Consider the following 15,739-nt stretch of genomic DNA (forward strand, 5'->3'; position numbering starts at 1 on the left):
CGTCCGAAGTAAAGATGAATCATTTTCTTTTTTTTTTCTTTTTTAGGGAGAAGGGAGGGGAGAGAAGAGTTCCTTTTTTTATATTCCAATGGGAACATTTTGTGGTGGTTGTCCAAATTTGGTCGTTGGATTTTTGGTTTTATTTTCAGGAATTCTGTTCATCAATATTGAACTAAATTATGAATTTTTTCTGATTTTTTATGGACCCTCATAAATGAATAAATTCAAGGTTTTATTTATGTTTAAATAAATTTCTAATTGTTTCAACCATTTTTTTCACTTGAACATTTTTACTTCCGTAGAATGTCGAAAATTAATGGTGTTTTCTGAATGCTACGACTTAATGTGAACAGATATTTCCGTTCATTTTTCAATAAATTTTTAAGTAAATAAGAATAATAAAAAATAACGAACATATTAAGCTATAGGTGTTAACATTTATTATTTAGGCCATAGCATACATAAAATACCATTAATTTGTGATATTCTAATTTAACAATTTTTTAAAGAAATAAAAATCATTTTAATAATTAGCAGTACATTAAAAAATTTTAAAGTATTAGAACTCATTAAAAGGAATATAACAAAGAACTGAAAAAAATCACTTTTCGCAATCAAAAAAAGACCAAACCATTAAGAAAATATCATAAATTTATAATATTATGACATAATTAATGGTTTAAGCAAACAATAAAGTACGATCTTCTAGATTTTTTCATTGAAGAATTAGATTTCAAAAATTAAAGAAAATAAAAATTGTGTCAGCTATTAGAAATAATTTAACATATTGAAATAATTTTAAATCGGGCGAACCGTGGATGCTAAAGTCACAGAGTAATTTCAAGGCACTTTTACTTCTAGATTCTGATGGATCTTTTTGTTTAATTTCAAAACACACTAGAAACTTAACAAAATTTAAAAAATTTTTAAAATGGCGGCTGTTTTTCTGAAAATCTTTAAATTAATTTACTATAAAAGTTCAATGTTTTATTTTTATCAAAAATAAAAATTCGATTTTTTTGTAATAACAAAACAATGACCGAAAAAAGTCAAAAAAAGCAACTTATTGTATTACTCTTGAAACAATACAATTTTATAAACAACATTATTTATCTTATAGATTTATACGTTATATTTTTAGACAATATTATAATATTTTATTGATTTAAGAAAAATACAATTATAGCTGACTTAACTGATATCTTGGCGAAAATTTAGAATAAAAATTAGAGATGTAGGAAAGTGCTTAAAAACTTGTTTGTAAGTTTTCATTTTAGACAACTTTGCTCTTTTGACATTGCTTGTATTTCGTCTCGTTGCAAAACATGCGAATTTTAATTTTTAATGAAAGTAAATCCAATTTTGTCTTCTCGGAGACACTTTCTCCAGAAAAGCTTTTTTCAAATAAATGTAACATGCTAGTACTGATTCAGAAAAAATCACGAAAAAATAAAACCATGGCCTTTTGTGTAAAATTTAATTTTCCGATACATTAAAACACCATCGTATTACATATTATGTCCCGAAATGATAATGTGTATTCAGCAAGCACAGTTTGCCTGATATGAAATGGATTGAGTTAACAAACACATAAAATATTGCAATTCATTTATTTATGAGGTTCCGAGAAAAAATTAATAATTAAGGGCAATATTCACATAAGTCTTATTTTTCTTGCATGGGGTGGTTTTCGGGGCAGTATGAAAGGATCTCAGATAGGTTTAAATTAAAAAACTCAGACGGATTCGTATTCCTTGAAGGGTTTTCATGGGATCATCAAAGTATTGCCTGCACATTATTACAGATTTTCACGTTTTTGGTGGAATTCACATAAATTTTTTTTTTAAGAGAGAACAAAACAGTGAACATATTTATTTTTTTGTGTCACCCCTGTGCGGAATGCTTATATATTATAAGCGTGCAATGGATATTTCACTTCTATCAGACATGAGCAGATGTAGCACAGAGGGAACTCCGACTGGCACTTCACAAATGAGACATTTTTGTATCGGAAAAACTCCACTTTTACATCCATTTAGAACCTTAGCTATGTAGTTATTTCGTAAGGTCTTAGAAACAGATATTAAATTAATAAATTGTGCGTTTTACAAAACGGCGAGTTTTAAAATATCTTTATAATCAAGCAGGCCCTTATGAATGAATATTGTAGAAAAATTAGTACATATAAAAATTATAATAATTTTCTTATAATAAAGTAGTTCGAAATATGTCAAAATCATTTTAAATGCCTTTGAAAGAAAGCAATGTAAGCTTATTTCGTAGAGTTCGGCAAATTTTTTTTGAAAATTCAAATGATCACCTAAAATCTTTGAAATACTTGAATGTATATAAAGCCCCTAAATCTTAGGAAATCCTTTTAAATTTATCAAAGTCTCTGGAAACTATTCAAAATTCTTTGGAACTCATTGTCATTTTTTAAATCTTTCCCACTTTTGTGAAATCTTTCAAAATAAATTAAAATCTTCTTAATCCTTTGAAAGTTTTTTACTTACTGCGTAGTCCTTAAAATATTTGAAAGCCGTATAAGTCACTTGAAATGTTTGGAATCTTTAGGCATTTTTTCAAAATCCTTATTTTTTCTTTATTTTTCAAAGTTCTATAAGAATCTTTTAAAATCCAGCTTCAAATTTTTAGAAATTCTACACAATACTCTTAAATACTTTAAAATTTGCGAAATCTTTGAAATACTTTAGAATCTTTCAAAATAGCTTAAAATCTTTTGAATCCATTAAAATCCCTTGGAACAATTGAAGGTCCCGTTAATTCTCTTAATTCTTATAAAATTCTTTGAAATCTCACGATATCCTTGAAAATGCTACAAAATTATTTGACTTCCATTATAATTTTTGTAATGTCTTGCAATTTGTTTGAATCTGTTAAATGAACTTGAAATAATTTACTTCTGTTATACTGAGTTTCTTAAAGTCATTTTTTATAATTATTTATAAATACTATATGTTCTCATATGGGTGTAACGACTATAACAGTGGGTTACCGAATCAGTTTAAAAATTTTAAGATTTCGAAAAAAAACGGTAAAATTAAAAAAATTAAATAATATTGAATGCGTTCTACTTCTGACAAATTATTGGGCAGCACGCTTAGTATATCCAAAAGCGCTTCTTGGGGGAAAATGTGCCCACAAGCCAATTTTATTATTCTCAAAAAATATTTTATTAGTTTAGAGACGAAAAATAATTTATTATGTTTTAAAAAAATTAATAAAAAAATCCTTTTTCTCGTGTTTCGCAATAATTAGTTGCTTATAAGTCATTGTTTTTATATAAAATATGAGAAGAATGAGTGCCTAGTTGCGACTAGTTAGTAATAGCTGCAGTCTGACAATTATTTAGAAAAATATTATAAGAAATTTCAGAGTTATCGTACGTCACAATGAATAGACTTAAGTTTTATTGCAGAATCGAACAAAAATGTCTTGATAAAGACATTTTAAACATTATTTTACGAATAGGCCCAACTATTTGTGGATTTGAGACAACTCTAGTTTTGTTCTGATTATTGAAAAATATTAATTATTTATAGAAAATTTATAAATAAATGCAAATTTTGACCATTTTTCCAAGAATAGACTTCGTTTTCTGAGCAAATTAACTTAGGTGTGCAATGATTCTTTGTTATGATAATTGGCCAATCGATAAGAGGAGTTCATTATTTCAACAATTTTTACAAACAAAAGTGCATTTTGGCCACTTTCGCATGAATAGATTTATTGTTTTACGCAGAATAAGCTATAAAGAGCTTGCCAGTGAATACTTCTTGCCATATTTATATAATTAAAAAGAACTGTTGATTATCCAAACAATATTGATAAGCAAATTCACAGTTTCAGTTGTCGTAAAGACAAGATAAACCATACATAGATAATGTCATAATCCAATAACCAAAAACCCATCATACCTTTGGTTAACATATCTCTAAAACTTTTAGTTCATTCCCCTATAAAGTTAAATTTATCATGAAAAAATCTTTAAACTGTGAATTTGTTTATAAATATAGTTTAAATAATCAAGACGTTTTATTAGTTAGAAAAATAGAACAAAAAGGATTAATTAACACGGTTTTTCTTTTTGATTCCGAAAAAATTAATATTTATCATGAAAAAATGGCCAAACTGTGCATTTTTATATAAATTTTGTTTAGAAAATCAATAGTCCTAGTTTAAAAAAAAACAAGAATTAGTAATTGGTAAGACACTGTTAGTAAATTCTACGATAAAAATATGCCTATTCTTTGATAAATGGTTAAAATATGGATTTATTTATAAGATTTATTTGAATAATTAATATGTTTTATCAATTTAAAGAAAGTTACAGTTATAAGTCACTAAAAATACATTTTTAGTTAGTTCCTCAACAAATTATACCTATTTCTGGAATAATATTGAAAATGTGAATTTGCTTATAATTATTGCTTGAATAATAATAATTTGTTGTTACTTTGGAAGAAATGAAAGCGAAGAGTCATTGCCAAGATATTTTATTTCGATAATGAATAAAAATTGAGCCCAAGCATTCTGCCATACGAAAACTGTGTAGTTGCTTATAAAAATTGTTTAAATAATTGTCAAGCAGCAGCTATTGTTCTTAGCCAATCTCAATTAGGTATGAATTCTTGCCACATTGAATATAAAAACAATGAATTTAAAGAAGTTGTCATTGCCAATTACGAGAAAATGGCCTTTGTTCATTAATTTGCTCATACAACATCGTAGATAATTTTTTTACTCTATCCTACTGGAAATTTTTGGTAGATAGTAGAAACACTGATTGATCAATTCTGGTAGGGAGACATGCATGTTCAGGTCAAGTCAATTAAAACCACAGCATTTAAATTAATTAAATTACGCCGAATAGCGCCGTATTTATTAGGAATAGATTAAAACTTTGTATTTAAAATCGTATACAATCAACAGTAAACTAATGGCCAATTCTCAAATAGACTTCAAGCCACTCTAGTGGGTCCCTAAAGAAAACTCCATGAATAACAAATTTCAATTTCACATACTATTGTGGCTTATTACCGTTTTTTAAAACTTTTTTTCACTAATAACACAGGCCGACACAATTTGACAAAAGTCAAAAGCCAGAAAACAGACCAAACATTTCCGAAGGATTTTGATGCGTTTTAACCCATTAACGTTGAGGTGTTTAGGTTTATACAATGCATTCTATATTGCTGACGGTACGATATTTTTTCTTCAAAATATTATGTCAGGGGTTTACGAGGGTGCCCTTTCTATTGCCGATATCAGTTTTTTGTTATAATCCCTAGAAGATCCAATAGGGTGGCCACAATTTAGGGTTTAAAAAAGAACAAAGGATCTCGCAAAAAATACCAACCAAAAAGCGTACAGTCGTTTGGAACCAAACTTTGCACATTGATAAAACAATAAAAAATATGGAACCCGTATCTTTTCAATTCTACGGAAGCCGTTTCTTAGGGGTAGAAACCACCCCTAGCAAGCCACAAACATGCTAACCCACCTGACCCTGGGAACAATAAGTTTAGTCACATATTTTTCTTGGAATAATGAAGTTCCATGCCATAAGTGGGTTAACTCACGTACTTGCTAATCCACCTAAACCCAGAAATCACCCCTACCAAATCATAAGCAGGCTAACCCACCTAACCCTGGGAGCAGCGAATTTAGTCGTTTACATTTCGTGAAATAATTGAATTCCACACTACAAGTGCGCTAAGTGGGACGATGGCCGTGGAGGCTAAAGCGTAGGCTTTGGACCCACTCCGTTGGCTTGCGGGTTCGATTCCCGCCTCGCACCCTGGAAGAGCCTCGGCGGCCCATGCGATGAACACTAGCCTAGCAAGGGAGTTGTTCATCTCCGGAGACTCGTGGGACCGGTAACTCTAGAGAAAAAGGTTTTTTCTCTAAGTACTTAAAGCTGTTGCTCTTGGTGGTTCGGAACTCAACTTTAACTGTATGTTCCCCTTCCATTATCAAGTAAGTGTGTGGGGGTGTGCAAAGGAATTAAGAAGAAGGTGCAAGAAAAATATAAACCCTTAGGGGACACATTAGAAGCTTCCATTCCACTACAAGTGGGCTAATCTGGAAATGAAATTTTTCAATTTAGCGTATTAAATCATTAACGCCGAGATGGTCCCTTGAAAATGTTATCTGAGGGGTTTTCGGTGGTTTCATTTCGATTGGATCAGGTTTTTTTTATAACTCCTAGAAGAGCGAATATGGAAAAAAGTTAGGTTTAAAAAAAAACAACAAATTTTACAATTATGCTTCATTTAATATTGTAAATATACTTAGGATTTTCCAGCTTACTGAGGCAATACTCAATATTTTCCAGTCACTTAAGGCTGGACTTGGGATTGTCCAGCTAAGCAAAAAAGTACTTAATACTTTTCAGCCAATTAAGGTAAGACTTTAGATTGCCCAGCCAATTATGGCAAGCCTTTGGATTTCCCAGCCAATAAAGGCAAGACTTTTCATCGTCCAGCCAGTCAAGACAAGATTTTGAATCGTCCAGCCAGGCAAGGCAAGACTTACGATTGCCCAGCCAGTTAAGGCAAGACTTGGGATTGTCCAGCTAAGCAAGGAAGTAATTAATATTCTCCAGTCAATTGAGGCAAGACTTTAGATTGCCCAGCCAATCAAGGAAAGACTTACGATTTCCCATTCTGTTAGGGGAAGACTTGGGATTGTCCAGCTACGCAAGGAAGTACTTATATTTTCCAGCCAATTAAGGCAAGACTTTAGATTGCAGGAATTTGAATCGCCCAGTCAGTCAAGGCAAGATTTTGAATCGTCCAGCCAGTCAAGGCAAGACTTACGATTGCCCAGCCAGTTAAGGCAAGAGTTACGATTGTATGTCCAATGAAGGTAAAACTAATTGCTTGTTTTCTTATGGAAACGTTCGCGCTTCATGTCAAACGATCGTTGAAGAGACTTTCGTTTATGACTAGTAGGGTCATTATCATTTCTTTGCAAAGACCAGCAATAGTCGGCCATCATTCTTACATTGCATCGACCTTGATAATGTTGCTCTTTTTGGTGAAAGTCTTGATGAAAGCGTTCGCCCATTTCTCCACTGAATGCTCCAACATTTTCTGGGAAATAATCCAAATGAAATTTGAGAAAATGTAATTTCATATTCATAAAACAACCTAATCTTTTAAAATTCTTTAACATACTAGATATAATAGTTCTAAACTTTGGATCTCGATTGTTCCCTAGAGATTTCTGTACAACATCTTTGAAACTCAACCATGCATCCTTTTCAATAGATGTCATGGTTTTGATAAAATCATCATCTTTGATAAGTTTTTTATATCAGGCCCAACAAAAATACCTTCCTTAATTTTGGCATCACTTAAATACGAAAATGTAGATCTGATATAATTGAAACATTCTCCTTCATTGTTTAGGGCTTTCACAAATTGCTTTAGTAACCCTAGTTTTATATGTAGTGGTGGAAATAATACTTTCTTTCTGCCAACAAGACTTTCATAAACAACATTATACTGACCAACCATCCACTCTAATCTGTCTCGCTATTTCTTCGTTATCCATTTTGAAGTGACCTTAAATAAGCTAATTATGGACATTGTATTTTATTTTTATCAGGATTAATTGGAAAAAACTGTCCATCGAAAAGTTCTTGATAAACATTTCTTCTCTATTTCTGTAAACAGTTACTCTAGTGCCAGGTAACAATAGTTTTCTCTCTTTGAGTCGTGAAGCGCAAAGCTCAGCTTTATCTTTTGGAAGATCAAGGTCATGTATAAAATCGTCTTATCCGTCTTGGTCAAAAGATTTAGGACTTTCATCCTCTGATTCTTCCCAAGATGAATCTTCAGTTGCATTAGGGTCATCAGTATCCATTGATTCGTGAGATGATCGGTCACTTTTGTTTTCAGAGTAATTTCTAATGCCAATCTTGGCTGGTGTAACATTTTTTACATCAGGGTAAACGATCTTCTTAAAATACTTTTTAAAAAAACCTCCTGCTTTGCATAAGCAAAAGTAACAATCAGTATCATGATTGTTGGGCTCACGACAAATGGGTGGTTGATTAACAGTCTGCGTTTTGGTACTTTTATCTTCCCAATTTGACAAGTTTAATCTACAAGCATGACAAATGGAGGTTGGTACCCACGGTTTATCCAAATTTTTCATTGAAGTCCCATAACAGTTGAAGTATGACGTTTTTATCGAATCATTAATTGATCGACGGTATTTCTCCGTTTCATACTTTCCACAAACGTGACAAAACATATTAACTTAAAAACGAATTTCATCACTTATGCATAACAAGTCATAAAAGCGTCATCAGCTCATATTGGATCTTCTAGGGATTATAACAAAAAACTGACAACGGCAATAGAAAGGGCACCCTCGAAAACCCCGGGACCCGTTCATTTTTCGGAACGGTAAAAATTAAGAAAGCTAAAATTTCAGAATAGGTTATAATACATAATGGTAAAACTTAGGAATAGCAAAAAGTAGGAAAGAGCAATAAGTCGGAAATCCAAAACTTTGAAAGGTATTTCTTCGGACACCAAAGAAGCGGAATGGGTGAAAATTCAGAAGCGTTAAAATTAGGAGGGTGAAAAATTAGGAATATGTAAATATACGGAGAGGAAAAATTCGTAAAGTAGAAAAATTCGGAATTGTTAATAAATATACCTATTAGCAGGTGTATAATTATTTATGTATGGAAGCAAAGAAATGTTTATCGCAGTGAATTTAAATATCAAATCATAATAAATTTACGTCGTACGTTGAAAATTGTTTTTAAATTATATAATGATAAAAAATAATAATTTTTTCGTGAAAAATTTAAAATGATGGATATCATAAATTTATTATAATATGCTATTCAAATTTACTATGATAAATATTTATATGCTACTATACATAAAAAACTATAGACCTGCTAATAGCAACATTTATTTACTATTCCGAATTTTTCTACTTTTCGAATTTTTCCTCTCCGTATTTTTACTTATTCCTAATTGTTCACCCTCCTAATTTTAACGTTTCCGAATTTTTACTCATTCCGCTTCTTTGGTTTCCGAATAAATGCTATTCAGAGTTTTGAATTTCTGATTTATTCCTTTTTCCGAATTTTTAGTATTCCTAAGTTTTACCATTATGTATTATAACCCATTCTGAAATTTTACCTTTCTTAAATTTTATCCATTCCGAAAAATGAACGGGGCCCAAAACCCCTGAGATAAAATTTTGAAGAAAAAATATCGTACCATCAGCAATAGAGAGTGTGTTGTATAAATATGAACACCTCAGCGTTAATGAGTTAAAACGCTAAAATAAAAATGTTCAAATTACAATATTTTTGTGAAAAATAAAGATATGCCAATAAATCTGAGTAGGTTTGAAAGGGAAAGATTAGTACTTTCAAATTCCATATTAGCTTTTGTGGATTCGGATTCAGCGCATCAAAATCCTTCGGAAATGTTAGGTCTGGTCTCTGGCTTTAAAATTTGTCGGCCTGTGTAATTAATAATCGGTAAGTCAAGAATATTCAGCCTTCTTTTGACTTATTTTCAATTATTCACACAATTTAAATTTGTTAAGACATTTATTTATTCAGGTAAGTCGCAAAAAGAAAGTTTTTTCTAAAGGTTATTATTATAAGTTCCCAATTATATTGATATTTTATTGAATTTAGGCTGAATAAATATGTTAATATAATTTTTTATTTACTCAACTATTCAAAAGTATTCTTAGAAAACAATTTAGTACCGAAAAATATTAAAATCTGTCAAAATTTTGATGCGGTAAAATGTATCGCCTGATTTTTTTAGGTAAACTATATACTTGTACAAAAACGTAAGAGTTAAATAATTTGAAACATGCTTTCACAAATTATTTTATTGTTATTATGGATTAAATTACTCATAAGATGTAGAAAATACTTTTTTTCGCGAGCTAACTGAAAAATTTTTTTTTTAATTTAAATTTTTTAGGCAGTTGAAAATTGGTTAAAAATTACGAGTTCATTTTACTTAACAAATTAATAATTATTCATGAAAACAAAACTTTTAACACTCGCTCAGAAACCGCATAAAATTAAAATTATGAACAGGGCCCCCAAGCTGGTGTGTATTTCACCACGACAAAACTTTGGGTAATAAGTTCAAAGCCCTGTCGCAGAGGCGCTACATTCGCCATACACACAAAATTGTCACCTAGGTTGTAAATCACTGAAAATAATTATTAATTTTTTTTCAATGGTGGGGTAAAACTTATGACAGATATCGGGTTACAGTAACGTCAGTACTATTTTCGATATTTTTTCTTTTAATTTTGCCACCAGATTTAAAAAAACTAAATTATATATATTTAACAGAATTGATAATTCGAATTTAAAAAATGCACTTCCTGCTCTCCACGACATGAAAAAACATATGTATTAATATATTTTAGTGCTTTATTACATTTGTGAGTTTTTCTTAGAAAAAAAGAGGTTAGGCGGTGAAATACACACCAGCTTGGGGGCCCTGCATATGAGGTTTCTTTGTGGACCGGTAAGAGTGGTTTAAGATCATTCAGTTTAAACATTTTAAAGTGATTCTTATTCTCTAATAAATTCTAAACAATATACTGAAATACGAAATTATTTGTAAAACAGTATCGCGTTTAGATATTAGATTTACAAAAAGCTAACTTCTTTCCATGTTGAATCAATAGAAAACTGGTCTTTGCGCGACCCCTGAATCGTAACCGATTTCACTCAAATTCGAAGAATCTTTTTTGGTTATTCGAAAAAACTGGGGGGGGGGAGGGGAGGTGCAGAGAAAATTTAGAAAACATTACACCAAGTGTAAATAAAAACCATTCTAGGTCACACTGTGTGTCGGGCTTCCATGGACTCCATGTAATGTCAGGCCTGAGTTTATGAAGCTTTGATTTAAAAAAAAAAACAGGAAATTCGAAAAGCTCTTAAATTTGGTCTTTGTGGAAATAATTATTGGCACACTATTTTTTAATTGTAATAATCATAATTCTAATTTATTAAATCTAGCCTGATACATTTTATTCGCAAGTTAAGATACATGTGTTAAAATGAAAAATGACGACAGATCATCTTTCACTCACCCTTATCTGATACGTGACTTATAGCAAAAGTGAGTTTTTCCAACTCAACATATTTGTGCTGAAACTAATTCAGCGTGAACCTGTATCGTCGTGCACATTTAGTGTTCTAGCATTTATTTTTTTTATACGACAGGAGAGATATATTTTTAAGAGAAAATGTAAACGAGCGATGCCTAAAGCACTTGCGTGCCCTGATACCAATCGCGTTAACGAAAAACCATCAATTTTCTTTTTTAATACTCTGATAGGCTAAAATTCGTTGAAGCACAGTGTTCAAAATAAAATTTTGGTTAAATTAAAGAAGACAAATGAAGTTTTTGCTCTCAATAACAAATTTCCCCATGCTTAACTAAAAAGAAAAACTGAGAAGCAGCTTCAATAATGATATACACTTGGGTAAAAAAAGAAGAAAGGATAAAATTATAACTCAAGAATCTCTGTTTTGCAAATAGTTTAAAGCACTAATTAGAGTAGAAAAATTTATACATAAAAAAGAGAAATATTCTGACAAGGAAAGTTTAATCGTTACACTCTTTGAAATCTTATCGAAAAAATTAGGCAGAACGGGTAGAACGAAAATCTTGAAAATCTTAAACTTACTTTTTTTACTACCTCATTGTTTCCGTACTGCTTGAATATGACTTTAAGCAGCTGTTTTCAATTTGCTCTTTCGTATTTTATTTGATAATATTTGATAATTAAAATTGTTTCTGAATGTTTCTAAACATTATTCATAAAAGAGAAAATTTTAATTATTTTTTAATATTGTACAATAATTCTGCTTTAAACATCTTGGTACCAGATCATAATTTTAAACTTTTTAAGACATTTAAAGAGATGACGAAAACATCGTTTCAAATTATTTAAATCTTTTGAAATGTCTTTGAATTTTGTAGTGCTCTTAAATTTCATTAAAATCTTAAAAAATACCATAAGATATTCAAAATTCTTTGAATTTTTCTTTGAAATCTATTGAAAATTCCTGTTATTTTTTTATAAAACCCTTAAATATTTTTAAATCCTTTAAAATCTTTTGAAATTGCCTCAGATTTTTTAGTAGCACAAATGTCTTTTTTAACGTTCTAAGAACTTATTTTAAACCTTACGCCTTAAAAACGTCTTTAGGGTGTTCTAAAAACGTCTTCCAATTACGAGCCCGCTGGCACACAATTAAAAGCTATTGAAAATTCGTTGGAATCTTTCAAAATACAAAAAATATTTCGAATCTCCAAAAATCTATTAGAATCATGGTAATCTAACGAAAATTCCTTAGAATTGTTTAAAATAAACTAACATGTTTCAAATTGTTTTAAATATTTTCATTACACTTCGAACTTTTTTTAATCGCTTGACAATTCCGTCCAATCTTCTAAAATACCCTAGAATATTTAAAATTAAAATTTTTTTATTAGGAAACCACCATGTCATGAACCCATTACGCCCCAGGAAAGTGAGCATTAAGATAGCTCTTTTACCATAGCATCCAGCTAGCGGGAATTAACTAGTTCCAAACGCCACCGCACAGTCAGTTAATTAGTTCCACAAATGGCCACTGAATTACGCGCAATGTATTACATTAATTTACTTTAGATATACATAAATAAATAAATATATATACATATATAGCATGTTTCCATTTAAGGGTGTGGGACATAGGGGTCAAACGGACCTCGGCCTGCATGAGTATGGATATGGATAAAAGGACCCCTATAAGCAGGCTCTCCTGGGTGTTTTGAAAAGAATCCCTATAAATGGGCTCTCCTGGTATGTATGATTGTAGTATGATAGAATGGTAAAAGAGCCTAGCTAACACGGGCTTCCTGGATCCCTGTGTCGAGGAACCCTCCCGGACCGATCTCCAATCTCTGGAGTCATCAAGGGAATGACGTACGTCCCGTACTGCGACCAAGAAACAGCCCTCCGTTGGTATGGTGCCCTGTGAACGGCTATTCATTGAGTTTCTCGCTCAATGTGATCACCCCCATTAACCATGGGTGTAGATTGATCGTGCCCATGGCTCTTTGGCACCTAGGGGTTACGAAGGTGTCCTAACGGCCTCTCGGGGACACCGGATGACCTCCTCGAGTAATTAGTCTAATCCTTGCGTGCGGGGCTCTGCAGGGGCGGACCTTTGTTTCCCCAGCTACTCGTGGGAATCAAAATGGAACACGCAAAATCATAAAACGAAGAAGGAGGAAGGGAGTTGGCGGAGCGGGGAAAGGGGCTAGGTCACAGCAGGTCTAGCATAACCCTTTCACACCGACCTGTCTCTACGGCAAGCCTCACTCAGGCGGTGGCTGTGTCTCCAGCTTTTTCGGGAGCTGAAGGTGCGACGGCCCCTCTGAGTAAGGCTATGGAAACGGGAGTGGCCAATCAGCCCCCCGATAAGAAAAAACGCATCAGCGGTTTCCTGAAAAGGAGACTGAGAAGGCAAGCGCAGCAGGCCAGTGGAGCAGCTGCAGTACCTAATACATTGACGACCACAACGCCGATAACCAGCACTGAGTAAGCCTTTGAGGAGGCACAAGGCGGTCCGTGGTGGTGACAGATACGAGTTACCCGGACTCGTTCCTCACTGCATAGCAGCTTGAGCTTCTCAGGGAGGCTACCTGGAGGGCGCTTGAGAGAGTGTCCCCAAATCAGTGGCCTAAATTCAAGACAGATTTCTGCAGGGGAGGGGTCTTTGTATTTGTAACAGCGGACCCAGCGGCCAAGGCTCGGCTACACAAGTTTTTGGCCGAGATAAGACCTTGGGAAGGCGCATCTTTTAAGGTGGGTGGGATTGAGTTGCTCCAGAAGATGGTTAAGGCTACGGCGTGGTTCCCAGGTAAACTCAAGGACCCGCAGGTGGTTCTCGGTCGGCTGGAGAAATTCAACCCGTCACTTAAGACAGCGTCCTAGCGGTGAGTCAGGCACGATAGGCCTCAGGAAGAGGACGCAACTGGAGAATCTAAACATCTCCAAGTTGTGAATTTTTCTAAATCACAGACGAGGTCCCTTGCGGCTCACAATAACAGGCCCTTCTACCTTCACGGACAGGTCAAGTTTAAAGTGGCCAGTCATGGGCGGGAGAGACCTGTCGGTGAACAGGAAGATCGAGGCCAGACCTAAATGGCTGCTCCCGGTCTATCCATTACTTAGATTAATTTGCATAACAGCAAAAGCACCTCTTCAGTTGCCTATTTGGTCCTTCCACCAACCACTCGGGAATCGGCTCTTCCGAAATTAAATATGAGGTGAAAATACGGGCCAAATACTGATGGGTTGAAGGAAACTTCTTCCACCAGAAGGTTTTGATACAATCTGGTCCCGGTGCGGAATAGTTCTTCATCCCTGTTAATACTTTTTTCACCTCCTCGGTAGTGATGGGTGGGCATTCTTCATCAGGTGTTATGAGGGCATCACACAGCTCCTTGAAGTTATTTATATTTTCTGAGTCTTCGTCCAGTCTATGCTGCACTTCGTGGACTTTTCTCCAAAATACTTGGACCTCCTCTGGTTCGGGCGGGTGGTCAACAGTAACTGGAGGGTTTTGGAAGAGTCGAGATGGGTCAGAGAGAAACTGTTGATTTTCTCTGACCCATATCTCCCTACGCTCTAGACTTCTCTTAGCGTCAGATAGCATCCTTATTCTCTCAACAATATGCTGTCTGATGGTCAGCAGCTTTGACTTGTTAAGTGTGTAATAACGGGTCCGGAGTTCGCGCGCGAACTTTCGAACCTTGGCAGTAAAATTCTTGCCAGATGTGATGTAGTCAATCACATATTGAATGCAGGACGCGTACTGTCTTTTCCAGCCTATCTTTATGGCAAGTTGATGCATTCGTCTTTTGGTCTTATGATCAACCGTTGGTTTTGTTTTACGGTTCGCATCGGCCAAAGCTCTCGCTGCATTATACACCCAATAATTGATAGCCCAGAGGTCGGATTCACCGGAAAAATGTCCACGAAGCTCGTCATCCATTTCAGCCAGATCTTTAGGCTTGAAAGAAACCTTAGTGTTGATGTTTCTCCGGGCCGTAAAGCATCGCTCTTCATCTATTGGATGCCTGCCCACGGTTGGCCTTAGTGTCAGCTTTCTTTCTTGGTTGCCGGCTTGTTTTAGCTGTGGTAGAGTAGGCGTTCCGCTTACATAGCCCCTTTTACGGAGTAGTTCATCATGGTTTCGCAGACGTTGCTGCAAAAAATGCGATAGCTCCGGGTGTTTCTCGCACCACAGAGCATGCAGCCGTGCCATGTAACCCCGTTCACGGGCCACACTCGCATCGTAGCAGTCTAGCAAGTCGTGATTCAGTTGCTCCATCCAGCCAAAGGTCACGAGATCCCGCCGATCCATCGCATTGAATCCATTTTCATTGGCTCCCCCAGCTCTAGATTGGTCGGCATTGTTGGCCGACCCATTTTCGGGAGCCCTGCGCTTTCTGTTGTTTTGAACCGCACTTACTACAACTATGTTTGGTGTTGTCATTGTTGTTCCCACGAGAAGCTAGGAAAAGGGGTTCGCCCATCCTTGTAGAGCCCCGCATGCAGGGATAAGGCTGCTTACTCTGAGAGGTCGCCCGGTATCCCAGAGTCACCGTTCTAGACACCTCACCCAGGTGCCATT

General features: G+C 34.2%; 1 protein-coding gene across 1 annotated transcript in view; it reads right to left on the reverse strand.

Moving 5' to 3' along the window:
• Positions 1 to 15,739, reverse strand: part of LOC117173443 (potassium voltage-gated channel subfamily KQT member 1-like) — a 302,430-nt gene that overhangs the window by 116,999 nt on the left and 169,692 nt on the right. The gene's annotated exons all lie outside the window — the stretch shown is intronic.

This window comes from Belonocnema kinseyi, chromosome 5 (assembly GCF_010883055.1).
Source record: "Belonocnema kinseyi isolate 2016_QV_RU_SX_M_011 chromosome 5, B_treatae_v1, whole genome shotgun sequence".
Classification (NCBI taxonomy): domain Eukaryota; kingdom Metazoa; phylum Arthropoda; class Insecta; order Hymenoptera; family Cynipidae; genus Belonocnema; species Belonocnema kinseyi.